This window comes from Somniosus microcephalus, unplaced genomic scaffold, assembly GCF_052327205.1.
Source record: "Somniosus microcephalus isolate GS21.2 unplaced genomic scaffold, FLI_Smic_1.0 unresolved_chr4, whole genome shotgun sequence".
In the NCBI taxonomy this organism is placed as follows: Eukaryota; Metazoa; Chordata; class Chondrichthyes; order Squaliformes; family Somniosidae; genus Somniosus; species Somniosus microcephalus.
In genome coordinates this window covers 23782881-23796153 of record NW_028225182.1, presented here as the reverse complement: position 1 = coordinate 23796153, position 13273 = coordinate 23782881, and positions in this window count along the sequence as shown.

Here is a 13273-nt window from a genome sequence, read left to right as displayed (position 1 = left end):
TGTTGTAGAATTTTCTTTTTATTGCATATAGGGCTCTTCGGGCTTTTTCTTTTAGTGCATTCACTGCTATGCTGAAGCTCCCTGATGCTGTAATAGTTAGACCAAGGTAGGTGTAGCTCATAGTGTGTCCTATAGTGGTATCACTGAGGGTAAACTGGTATTTGTTTTCCTGACATCTGGGCCTTTTTTGAAAAATCATGATGTTGGTTTTCTTTAGATTTACTGTTAGAGCCCAATTTTGGCAGTATTTGTCGAGTAGGTCTAGTTGTTGCTGTAATCCCTGTTCTGTGGGAGACAGCAGAACCAGGTCGTCCGCATAGAACAGGGATTTCACTTCTCCATCCAGGAGACGGAGACCTGGTGACTCGCTTTGCTCCAGCATGTCTGCTAATTCATTTATGTATATGTTGAACAGGGTCGGGCTCAAATTGCAGCCCTGCCGGACGCCTCTTCTCTGGGTGAAGAAATCGGTGAGTTTGTCTCCAATTTATATCTCTCTCTCTCTGTCTCTCTCAGTGAATATCTCTCTGTCTCTCTGTTTATGTCTCTGTCTCTGTCTCTCTGTGAATGTCTCTCGCTGTCTCTCTGTGAACGTCTGTCTCTCTGTCTCTGTGAATGTTTCTCTCTGTCTTTCAGTGAATGTCTCTCTCTCTCTCTGTCTCTGTCTCTGTCTCTGTGTATGTCTCTCTCTTTCACTCCAATAAAAGTGGTAGGGAGGTAGTGCAACTCTGCCGAGCCTTAGGCCTGTACATAGTTAACGGTAGGTTCAGAGGGGACTCCTTAGGGAGACTCACATATTCCTCAACTCTTGGGTCTAGTGTGGTGGACTATACAATCACTGACCTGGACCCCTGCGATATCAACTCATTCACTGTCAGGCAGCAATCCCCCCTCTCAGACCATAACCAAATAAATATGTACCTTAAACTTTCTGCCCAAACTACAGACACAAAAAAGGAACCCAGTAAGCTCCATAAAATAAACCAGACATACAGATGGGCCCCAGACAGTGGAGAAAAATTCATCACAGCACTAAAGTCACCTGATCTCACAAGTAAAATATCAAAATTTAAAGAAAACCCATACGAGATCACCAGAGATGGTGTAAACATGGCCATAGAGGATATAAATATGATCTTCCATGAGGCAGCTGTAAAAGCCGACCTTGTGAAACAGAAGAGGAAGCGTCACAAAAGACAAAATAAAAATAAGAAATGGTTTGACCACGAATGCAAAAATGCCAGAAAAGACCTGAGAAAAATATCAAACCAAAAGCATCACCAACCAAACAATCCGGACCTACGTACTAGATACAATGAAACCCTCAAAAGATATAAACACACCATTAGGAACAAAACACAAAACTATACCCACAAAATACTCGAAGAAATTGAAAACTCCACCAATCCAAAACAATTCTGGGAAATGTGGAATAACCTGAGTACAACACAATTGCAAGCATTACCAATCCAAGATGGAGACATCTGGAGAACACATTTTGAAAACCTCTACAAAGACATCCCAATAAACGAAACAAACCCAAGTCAACATCAGGTCACAGAAAAACTCCACACATTAGAAGCAACAATTAAAGACAACCAAAACCCTCTAGACTCCCCAATCACATGGAAAGAACTGGCCCCAAAAACAAAATCTCTCCACCTAAAGAAAGCCTGTGGCCCAGACAACATCAAAAATGAAATGCTCAAGTTCAGCAATATGGAGATGCAGGGTGCGATACTCAAACTATTCAACATCATATTACGCTCAGGCTGTTTTCCCGATATCTGGTGCTAAGGACTAATCTCCCCGATATATAAAAGTGGAAACAAATCAGACCCAAATAACTACCGCGGCATCTGTGTCAACAGTTGTCTAGAGAAGTTATTCTGCAGTATTCTAAATAGTAGATTACTTGATTTTCTTAACAAACATAATATCCTCAGAAAAAACCAAATAGGCTTTCTTCCAAAACACCGCACAGCCGACCATATCTATACCCTTCACACCCTCATTGGAAAACATATACACCAAACAAAAAATGGGAAAATATTCGCCTGTTTCATCGACTTCAAGAAAGCCTTTGACTCTATATGGCACGAAGGGCTCTATTATAAACTTCTTCAGTGTGGAATAGGGGGCAAAGTCTATGACCTTATTAAATCAATGTATCTGAAAAACAAATGCGGGGTCAAAATTGGAGACAAACGCACCGATTTCTTCACCCAGAGAAGAGGCGTCCGGCAAGGCTGCAATTTGAGCCTGACCCTGTTCAACATATACATAAATGAATTAGCAGACATGCTGGAGCAAAGCGAGTCACCAGGTCTCCGTCTCCTGGATGGAGAAGTGAAATCCCTGTTCTATGCGGACGACCTGGTTCTGCTGTCTCCCACAGAACAGGGATTACAGAAACAACTAGACCTACTCGACAAATACTGCCAAAATTGGGCTCTAACAGTAAATCTAAAGAAAACCAACATCATGATTTTTCAAAAAAGGCCCAGATGTCAGGAAAACAAATACCAGTTTACCCTCAGTGATACCACTATAGGACACACTATGAGCTACACCTACCTTGGTCTAACTATTATAGCATCAGGGAGCTTCAGCATAGCAGTGAATGCACTAAAAGAAAAAGCCCGAAGAGCCCTATATGCAATAAAAAGAAAATTCTACAACATCCAAATCCCAATCAAAATCTGGCTCAAAATATTTGACAGCATAATCCTGCCCATTGCACTGTACGGTAGTGAAGTATGGGGCCCGCTAAATCACCAAAGCTACACTAAATGGGAAAAACACACAATAGAAGCCCTACATGCAGAATTCTGCCGAAGCATCCTTCGCACCCAAAGAAAAACGCCAACAAATGCATGCAGAGCCGAACTAGGCAGATACCCACTGATAATAAACATCCAAAAACGAGCACTAAACTTCCTAAATCACCTCAAATCTAGCTCCCCAGACACCCTTCATTTCAAAGCCTTTCAGACCCAAGAGCTAAACCCAGAAAAGAGTCCCCTGAGTCAGCTGCTACTGAAACTAAGTACTCAGCCGGACCCTGACCAGCCCCAGACCAACACAGCCGTCCAAACACCAATCCGAGTGAACCAAATCATTAAACAATGCAAAGAAACCTACCTGGAACATTGGAACAAAATAACCGAAAGCCAAAGCAGATTAGAATGTTACCGGGCCCTAAAAAGAGAATATAAACTGGCAGACTACCTCACGACCATCAGAGACACAAAACAGAGACAGACCCTCACCAGGTACAGACTAAGCGACCACCAACTGGAAATTGAAAAAGGCAGATACAAGAAATCCTGGCAGCCTAGAGAGAATAGAATATGCGATCAATGTCTGGCTGGCGAGGTTGAAACAGAAATGCATTTCCTCCTAAAATGCGAAAAATTCAACACATCAAGAAACATATTATTCAACAAGCTAAGCCAAACAACCCCAGATTTCAAGGAATTGGATGATCTGTCAAAATTGAGATTAGTCTTAGGAGAAGGAGACAGACCATACCTTGGGGCCAAATATGTAACAACATGTCACAACCTGAGGACTGTTTAAAATTAAGACTGTTTAAAATTAATATTGAAAGTACCAAATGAAGTACAAAGACTGTTTAAAATTAATATTGTTTAAAAGTAATATTGTATGTACCCAACAAATGTCAAATCGATTGACACCTACAGAATGTTAGAAAACTGTACCTTTTTGCAATGTAAACTTTGGCAATATGGTTCTCTGTAAACTTTCATGCCAATAAAGCATTTGAATTGAATTGAATCTCTCTCTCTCTCTTTCGCAGAATCACAGAAACCCCACAGTGCAGATGGAGGCCATTTCGGCCCATCGAGCCTGCACCGACATATATCCCACCCGATCCCCGTAACCCCTACACCAACACATATCCACCCTACCCTTTGTCTCTCTGTGATTCTCTCTCTCTGCCTCTCAGTGAAGGTGAGAATACCAAGGTCAATGGAAAAGAAACGAGAAACTGTAAAGGCAGCAAAGAAGTAAAAAAAGGCTAACCTGATCTTTAGCTGCTAATGTGGCTGGCACCCACGATGTTACACCTTGCTGATAAGGAACAATGCAGGGCGGCGTGCAGAAATTATACAGACAATAGGTGATCGTAAACGCATTACCGTGATGTTTACTTAGCTGTAACCCATTCAGTGAAATGTGGCTTGCCCAGCTCGAACTGCCAGACCAGGAAATCAAATTAAAAGTATACGTGCACAGCTCAGGATTGGTGCAGAATGTACGATGTGTTAATGCTTTCTCAATGCAGGTATAATAATGTAGCACGCTGTATGAAAAATTGCTTACTCTGTTGGATTCGTCAGACTCTTGCAGGAGTCGGTGCCGATATATCAGAGTAAGACTCCGCGGATAATAAATCTCTCCTCATACGTCATTCCTGCCATCCCAGGTATCAGCCTGGTGAATCTTCGCTGCACTCCCTCCATGGCAAGAACGTCCTTCCTCAGATAAGGCGACCAAAACTGCACTCAATACTCAAGGTGCGGTCTCACCAAGGCCCTGTACAACTGTAGCAAGACATCCTTGTTCCTGTACTCAAACGCTCTCGCTACGAAGGCCAACATACCATTTGCCTTCTTAACCGCCTGCTGCACCTGCATGCTTACCTTCAGCGACTGGTGCACAATAACACCCAGGTCTCTTTGCACTTCCCCTTCTTTCAATCTATTGCCATTCAAATAATAATCTGCCTTCCTGTTTTTGCCACCAAAGTGGATAACCTCACATTTATCCACATTATAGTGCATTTGCCATGTTTCTGCCCAATCACCCAACCTGTCCAAATCGTACTGGAATTTCACGACATCCTCCTCACAGCTTACCCTCCCACCCAGCTTTGTGTTGTCTGCAAATTTGGAGATATTACATCCAATTCCCTCGTCCAGATCATTAATATATATTGTGAACAGCTGGGGTCCTAGGACCGATCCTTGCGGTACCCCACTAGTCACTGCCTGCCACTCGGAAAACGACCCGTTTATTCCAACTCTTTGCTTTCTGTCCGCCAACCAGTTCTCTATCCAAGTCAATACCTTGCCCCCAATCCCATGTGCCTTAATTTTGCACGCTAATCTCTTATGTGGGACCTTATCGAAAGCCTTCTGAAAGTCCAAATACAACACATCCACTGGTTCTCCCTTATCTATTTTACCATTACATCCTCAAAAAATTCCTCACTGTCTCTCTGTGATTGCCTCTGTCTGTCTCCCTGTGAATGTCTCTCTCTCTTTCTCTGTGAATGTCTCCCTCTCTCTGTCTCTCAGTGAATATCTCTCACTCTGTCTCTCTGTTTCTGTCTCTCTGTGAATGTCTCTCTCTGTCTCTCTGTGTATGTATCTCTCTGTCTCTCTGTGAATGTCTCTCAATTCAATTCAATTCAAATGCTTTATTGGCATGAAAGTTTACAGGGAACCATGTTGCCAAAGCTTACATAACAAAAAGTACAGGTTTCCAACATTCTGTAGGTGTCAAACGTTTTTGACCCTCGTTGGGTACAGACAGTATTAATTTAAACATTCGTTGACCCTTGTTGGGTGCATTCAGTATTAATTTAAAACAGTCGTTGGGTACATTCGGTATTGATTTAAACATTTTTAGCGTATATATGCTATGGGTGTGCTCATTAGTCACTCAATGTTCCTCAGGTTGTGACATGTTGTTACATATTGGGCACCAAGATATGGTCTGTCTCCCTCCCCCAGGACTATTCTTAATTTTGACAGGTCATCCAATTCTTTGAAATCTGGGGTTGTAAGGCTGAGCTTGTCAAAATATATGTTTCTTGTCTCGTTGAATTTTTCGCATTTTAGGAGGAAGTGCACCTCTGTCTCAACCTCGCCGGCCAGACAGTGATCACATATTCTATTTTCTTTAGGTTGCCAGGATTTCTTGTATCTTCCTTTTTCAATTGCCAGTTGGTGGTCGCTTAGTCTGTATCTGGTGAGGGTCTGTCTCTGTTTTGTGTCTCTGATGGTCGAGAGATAGTCTGCCAGTTTATATTCTCTTTTTAGGGCCCGGTAGCATTCTAATCTGCTTTGGCTTTTGGTTATTGTGTTCCAATGTTCCAGGTAGGTTTCTTTGCATTGTTTAATGATTTGGTTCACTCGGATTGGTGTTTGGGGAGCAGTGTTGGTCTGGGACTGGTCAGGGTCCGGCTGGGTAGGAGAACTTAGTTTCAGTAACAACTGACTCAGGGGACTCGTTTCTGGGTTCAGCGCTTGGGTCTGGAGGGCTTTAAAATGAAGGGTGTCTGGGGAACTAGATTTGAGGTGATTTAGAAAGTTTAGTGCTCGTTGTCTCTCTGTGTATGTCTCTCTCTGTCACTCTGTGAATGTCTCTCTCTCTGTCTCTGTGAATGTCTCTCTCTCTGCGAATGTCTCTCTCTCTGTCTGTCTGTGAATGTCTCTCTCTCTGTCTCTCTGTGAATGTCTCTCTCCAATTCCAATTCCAACTCAAATGCTTTATTGGCATGAAAGTTTACAGAGAACCATATTGCCAAAGCTTACATAGCAAAAAGGTACAGTTTTCCAACATTCTGTAGGTGTCTCTCTGTGAAGGTCTCTCTCTCTTTGTCTCTCTCTGTGAATGTCTCTCTCTCTCTCTCTCTCTCCAATTCCAATTTTTTCCAATTCAAATGCTTTATTGGCATGAAAGTTTACAGAGAACCATATTGCCAAAGCTTACATAGCAAAAAGGTACAGTTTTCCAACATTCTGTAGGTGTCAATCGATTTGACATTTGTTGGGTACATACAATATTACTTTTAAACAATATTAATTTTAAACAGTCTTTGTACTTCATTTGGTACGTTCAATATTAATTTTAAACAGTCTTAATTTTAAACAGTCCTCAGGTTGTGACATGTTGTTACATATTTGGCCCCAAGGTATGGTCTGTCTCCTTCTCCTAGGACTAATCTCAATTTTGACAGGTCATCCAATTCCTTGAAATCTGGGGTTGTTTGGCTTAGCTTGTTGAATAATATGTTTCTTGATGTGTTGAATTTTTCGCATTTTAGGAGGAAATGCATCTCTGTTTCAACCTCGCCAGCCAGACATTGATCGCATATTCTATTCTCTCTAGGCTGCCAGGATTTCTTGTATCTGCCTTTTTCAATTTCCAGTTGGTGGTCGCTTAGTCTGTACCTGGTGAGGGTCTGTCTCTGTTTTGTGTCTCTGATGGTCGTGAGGTAGTCTGCCAGTTTATATTCTCTTTTTAGGGCCCGGTAACATTCTAATCTGCTTTGGCTTTCGGTTATTTTGTTCCAATGTTCCAGGTAGGTTTCTTTGCATTGTTTAATGATTTGGTTCACTCGGATTGGTGTTTGGACGGCTGTGTTGGTCTGGGGCTGGTCAGGGTCCGGCTGAGTACTTAGTTTCAGTAGCAGCTGACTCAGGGGACTCTTTTCTGGGTTTAGCTCTTGGGTCTGAAAGGCTTTGAAATGAAGGGTGTCTGGGGAGCTAGATTTGAGGTGATTTAGGAAGTTTAGTGCTCGTTTTTGGATGTTTATTATCAGTGGGTATCTGCCTAGTTCGGCTCTGCATGCATTTGTTGGCGTTTTTCTTTGGGTGCGAAGGATGCTTCGGCAGAGTTCTGCATGTAGGGCTTCTATTGTGTGTTTTTCCCATTTAGTGTAGCTTTGGTGATTTAGCGGGCCCCATACTTCACTACCGTACAGTGCAATGGGCAGGATTATGCTGTCAAATATTTTGAGCCAGATTTTGATTGGGATTTGGATGTTGTAGAATTTCCTTTTTATTGCATATAGGGCTCTTCGTGCTTTTTCTTTTAGTGCATTCACTGCTATGCTGAAGCTCCCTGATGCTGTAATAGTTAGACCAAGGTAGGTGTAGCTCATAGTGTGTCCTATAGTGGTATCACTGAGTGTAAACTGGTATTTGTTTTCCCGACATCTGGGCCTTTTTTGAAAAATTATGATGTTGGTTTTCTTTAGATTTACTGTTAGAGCCCAATTTTGGCAGTATTTGTCGAGTAGGTCTAGTTGTTGCTGTAATCCCTGTTCTGTGGGAGACAGCAGAACCAGGTCGTCCGCATAGAACAGGGATTTCACTTCTCCATCCAGGAGACGGAGACCTGGTGACTCGCTTTGCTCCAGCATGTCTGCTAATTCATTTATGTATATGTTGAACAGGGTCGGGCTCAAATTGCAGCCCTGCCGGACGCCTCTTCTCTGGGTGAAGAAATCGTTTGTCTCCAATTTTGACCCCGCATTTGTTTTTCAGATACATTGATTTAATAAGGTCATAGACTTTGCCCCCTATTCCACACTGAAGAAGTTTATAATAGAGCCCTTCGTGCCATATAGAGTCAAAGGCTTTCTTGAAGTCGATGAAACAGGTGAATATTTTCCCATTTTTTGTTTGGTGTATATGTTTTTCAATGAGGGTGTGAAGGGTATAGATATGGTCGGCGGTGCGGTGTTTTGGAAGAAAGCCTATTTGGTTTTTTCTGAGGATATTATGTTTGTTAAGAAAATCAAGTAATCTACTATTTAGAATACTGCAGAATAACTTCCCTAGACAACTGTTGACACAGATGCCGCGGTAGTTATTTGGGTCTGATTTGTTTCCACTTTTATATATGGGGGAGATTAGTCCTTGGCACCAGATATCGGGAAAACAGCCTGAACGTAATATGATGTTGAATAATTTGAGTACCGCACCCTGCATCTCCATATTGCTGAACTTGAGCATTTCATTTTTGATGTTGTCTGGGCCACAGGCTTTCTTTAGGTGGAGAGATTTTGTTTTTGTGGCCAGTTCTTTCCATGTGATTGGGGAGTCTAGAGGGTTTTGGTTGTCTTTAATTGTTGCTTCTAATGTGTGGAGTTTTTCTGTGACCTGATGTTGACTTGGGTTTGTTTCGTTTATTGGGATGTCTTTGTAGAGGTTTTCAAAATGTGTTCTCCAGATGTCGCCATCTTGGATTGGTAATGCTTGCAATTGTGTTGTACTCAGGTTATTCCACATTTCCCAGAATTGTTTTGGATTGGTGGAGTTTTCAATTTCTTTGAGTATTTTGTGGGTATAGTTTTGTGTTTTGTTCCTAATGGTGTGTTTATATCTTTTGAGGGTTTCATTGTATCTAGTACGTAGGTCCGGATTGTTTGGTTGGCGATGCTTTTGGTTTGATATTTTTCTCAGGTCTTTTCTGGCATTTTTGCATTCGTGGTCAAACCATTTCTTATTTTTATTTTGTCTTTTGTGACGCTTCCTCTTCTGTTTCACAAGGTCGGCTTTTACAGCTGCCTCATGGAAGATCATATTTATATCCTCTATGGCCATGTTTACACCATCTCTGGTGATCTCGTATGGGTTTTCTTTAAATTTTGATATTTTACTTGTGAGATCAGGTGACTTTAGTGCTGTGATGAATTTTTCTCCACTGTCTGGGGCCCATCTGTATGTCTGGTTTATTTTATGGAGCTTACTGGGTTCTTTTTTTGTGTCTGTAGTTTGGGCAGAAAGTTTAAGGTACATATTTATTTGGTTATGGTCTGAGAGGGGGGATTGCTGCCTGACAGTGAATGAGTTGATATCGCAGGGGTCCAGGTCAGTGATTGTATAGTCCACCACACTAGACCCAAGAGTTGAGGAGCATGTGAGTCTCCCTAGGGAGTCCCCTCTGAACCTACCGTTAACTATGTACAGGCCTAAGGCTCGGCAGAGTTGCACTACCTCCCTACCGCTTTTATTTATTTCACGATCAAGGTTGTTCCGATTTGCGATGGCTGGTGTGACATCTAAAGGGGTCTGGCCAAACACATGGTTGTTTCCCTGTGGGTCTATGAAGTCAGGTTCACAACCGGTCCTTGCATTTAGGTCCCCACATATTATCACCTTTCCTTGGGCCTGGAAATGGCTGATTTCCATGTGGAGAGTATCAAATAACTCCTCTTCGAAATATGGCGATTCTATTGGAGGTATGTAGATCGCACATAAGTAAACGTCTTTTTTTGCTATTCCTATATTTTTATCTAGTTTTAGCCATACGTGTGATTTTCCCTGTTTTATCGGTGAGATGTGTTTGTCCAGTTCTCCCTTATACCACACCAATATTCCCCCGGAGGTTCTGCCCTTGCGTGTTTTAGTGTTCTTTACTGAGGGCACAATGATTTCATGGTACATTGGAGGACAGTGGGTCGGCACGTCCTTTTGGCACCATGTTTCTGTTAACACAATTATATCAATGTCTTTTATAGCTTTTAGGAATTCAGGGTCTGTACTCTTCATCCCAAAAGTTGAGGAGCGGAGGCCCTGGATATTCCAGCAGCTTATGTGGAAAGAACGCATTTATATAGTTCAATAAAACGAAATAAAATGGACCTATTTTGTGGGATGAGTCTCTCTCTGTCTCTGTGTATGTCTCTCTCTCTTTTTCACTCTCAGTGAATCTCTCTCTCTCTCTTTCGCAGAATCACAGAAACCCCACAGTGCAGATAGAGGCCATTTCGGCCCATCGAGCCTGCACCGACACATATCCCACCCGATCCCCGTAACCCCTACACCAACACATATCCACCCTACCCTTTGTCTCTCTGTGATTCTCTCTCTCTGCCTCTCAGTGAAGGTGAGAATACCAAGGTCAATGGAAAAGAAACGAGAAACTGTAAAGGCAGCAAAGAAGTAAAAAAAGGCTAACCTGATCTTTAGCTGCTAATGTGGCTGGCACCCACGATGTTACACCTTGCTGATAAGGAACAATGCAGGGCGGCGTGCAGAAATTATACAGACAATAGGTGATCGTAAACGCATTACCGTGATGTTTACTTAGCTGTAACCCATTCAGTGAAATGTGGCTTGCCCAGCTCGAACTGCCAGACCAGGAAATCAAATTAAAAGTATACGTGCACAGCTCAGGATTGGTGCAGAATGTACGATGTGTTAATGCTTTCTCAATGCAGGTATAATAATGTAGCACGCTGTATGAAAAATTGCTTACTCTGTTGGATTCGTCAGACTCTTGCAGGAGTCGGTGCCGATATATCAGAGTAAGACTCCGCGGATAATAAATCTCTCCTCATACGTCATTCCCGACATCCCAGGTATCAGCCTGGTGAATCTTCGCTGCACTCCCTCCATGGCAAGAAAGTCCTTCCTCAGATAAGGCGACCAAAACTGCACTCAATACTCAAGGTGCGGTCTCACCAAGGCCCTGTACAACTGTAGCAAGACATCCTTGTTCCTGTACTCAAACCCTCTCGCTACGAAGGCCAACATACCATTTGCCTTCTTAACCGCCTGCTGCACCTGCATGCTTACCTTCAGCGACTGGTGCACAATAACACCCAGGTCTCTTTGCACTTCCCCTTCTTTCAATCTATTGCCATTCAAATAATAATCTGCCTTCCTGTTTTTGCCACCAAAGTGGATAACCTCACATTTATCCACATTATAGTGCATTTGCCATGTTTCTGCCCAATCACCCAACCTGTCCAAATCGTACTGGAATTTCACGACATCCTCCTCACAGCTTACCCTCCCACCCAGCTTTGTGTTGTCTGCAAATTTGGAGATATTACATCCAATTCCCTCGTCCAGATCATTAATATATATTGTGAACAGCTGGGGTCCTAGGACCGATCCTTGCGGTACCCCACTAGTCACTGCCTGCCACTCGGAAAACGACCCGTTTATTCCAACTCTTGGCTTTCTGTCCGCCAACCAGTTCTCTATCCAAGTCAATACCTTGCCCCCAATCCCATGTGCCTTAATTTTGCACGCTAATCTCTTATGTGGGACCTTATCGAAAGCCTTCTGAAAGTCCAAATACAACACATCCACTGGTTCTCCCTTATCTATTTTACCAGTTACATCCTCAAAAAATTCCTCACTGTCTCTCTGTGATTGCCTCTCTGTCTGTCTCCCTGTGAATGTCTCTCTCTCTTTCTCTGTGAATGTCTCCCTCTGTCTCTCAGTGAATATCTCTCACTCTGTCTCTCTGTTTCTGTCTCTCTGTGAATGTCTCTCTCTGTCTCTCTGTGTATGTCTCTCTCTGTCTCTCTGTGAATGTCTCTCAATTCAATTCAATTCAAATGCTTTATTGGCATGAAAGTTTACAGGGAACCATGTTGCCAAAGCTTACATAACAAAAAGTACAGGTTTCCAACATTCTGTAGGTGTCAAACGTTTTTGACCCTCGTTGGGTACAGACAGTATTAATTTAAACATTCGTTGACCCTTGTTGGGTGCATTCAGTATTAATTTAAAACAGTCGTTGGGTACATTCGGTATTGATTTAAACATTTTTAGCGTATATATGCTATGGGTGTGCTCATTAGTCACTCAATGTTCCTCAGGTTGTGACATGTTGTTACATATTGGGCACCAAGATATGGTCTGTCTCCATCCCCCAGGACTATTCTTAATTTTGACAGGTCATCCAATTCTTTGAAATCTGGGGTTGTAAGGCTGAGCTTGTCAAAATATATGTTTCTTGTCTCGTTGAATTTTTCGCATTTTAGGAGGAAGTGCACCTCTGTCTCAACCTCGCCGGCCAGACAGTGATCACATATTCTATTTTCTTTAGGTTGCCAGGATTTCTTCTATCTTCCTTTTTCAATTGCCAGTTGGTGGTCGCTTAGGGCTATAGTAATAGGGGATTCGATTGTAAGGGGAGTAGATAGGGGTTTCTGTGGTCGCGACCGAGACTCCAGGATGGTATGTTGCCTCCCTGGTGCAAGGGTCAAGGATGTCTCGGCACGGGTGCAGAACATTCTGGAGGGGGAGGGGGAACAGCCAGTTGTCGTGATACATGTTGGTACCAACGACGTAGCTAAAAAAAGGGAAGAGGTCCTACAAGTAGAATTTAGGGAGTTAGGAGCCAAGCTAAAAAGTAGGACCTCGAAGGTAGTAATCTCTGGATTACTACCAGTGCCACGTGCTAGTAAGAGTACAGAGAACAGGATAGTTAGGCTAAATACGTGGCTTGAGCAGTGGTGTAAGAGGGAGGGTTTTAAATTTTTGAGGCATTGGAACCAGTTTTGTGGTAGGTGTGACCTATACAAAAGGGACGGTCTACACCTGTGCAGAGATGGAACTGATGTTCTCGGGGTAATTTTTGATAAAGCAGTTCGGGAGCATTTAAACTAGTATGGCAGGGGGCTAGAAACCTATGTAGTGAAATAGAGGAAAGTGAAAGGCAGACAGAAATAAATGGTAAAAGGGTGAGGAACAAAAAACAAAGGGCC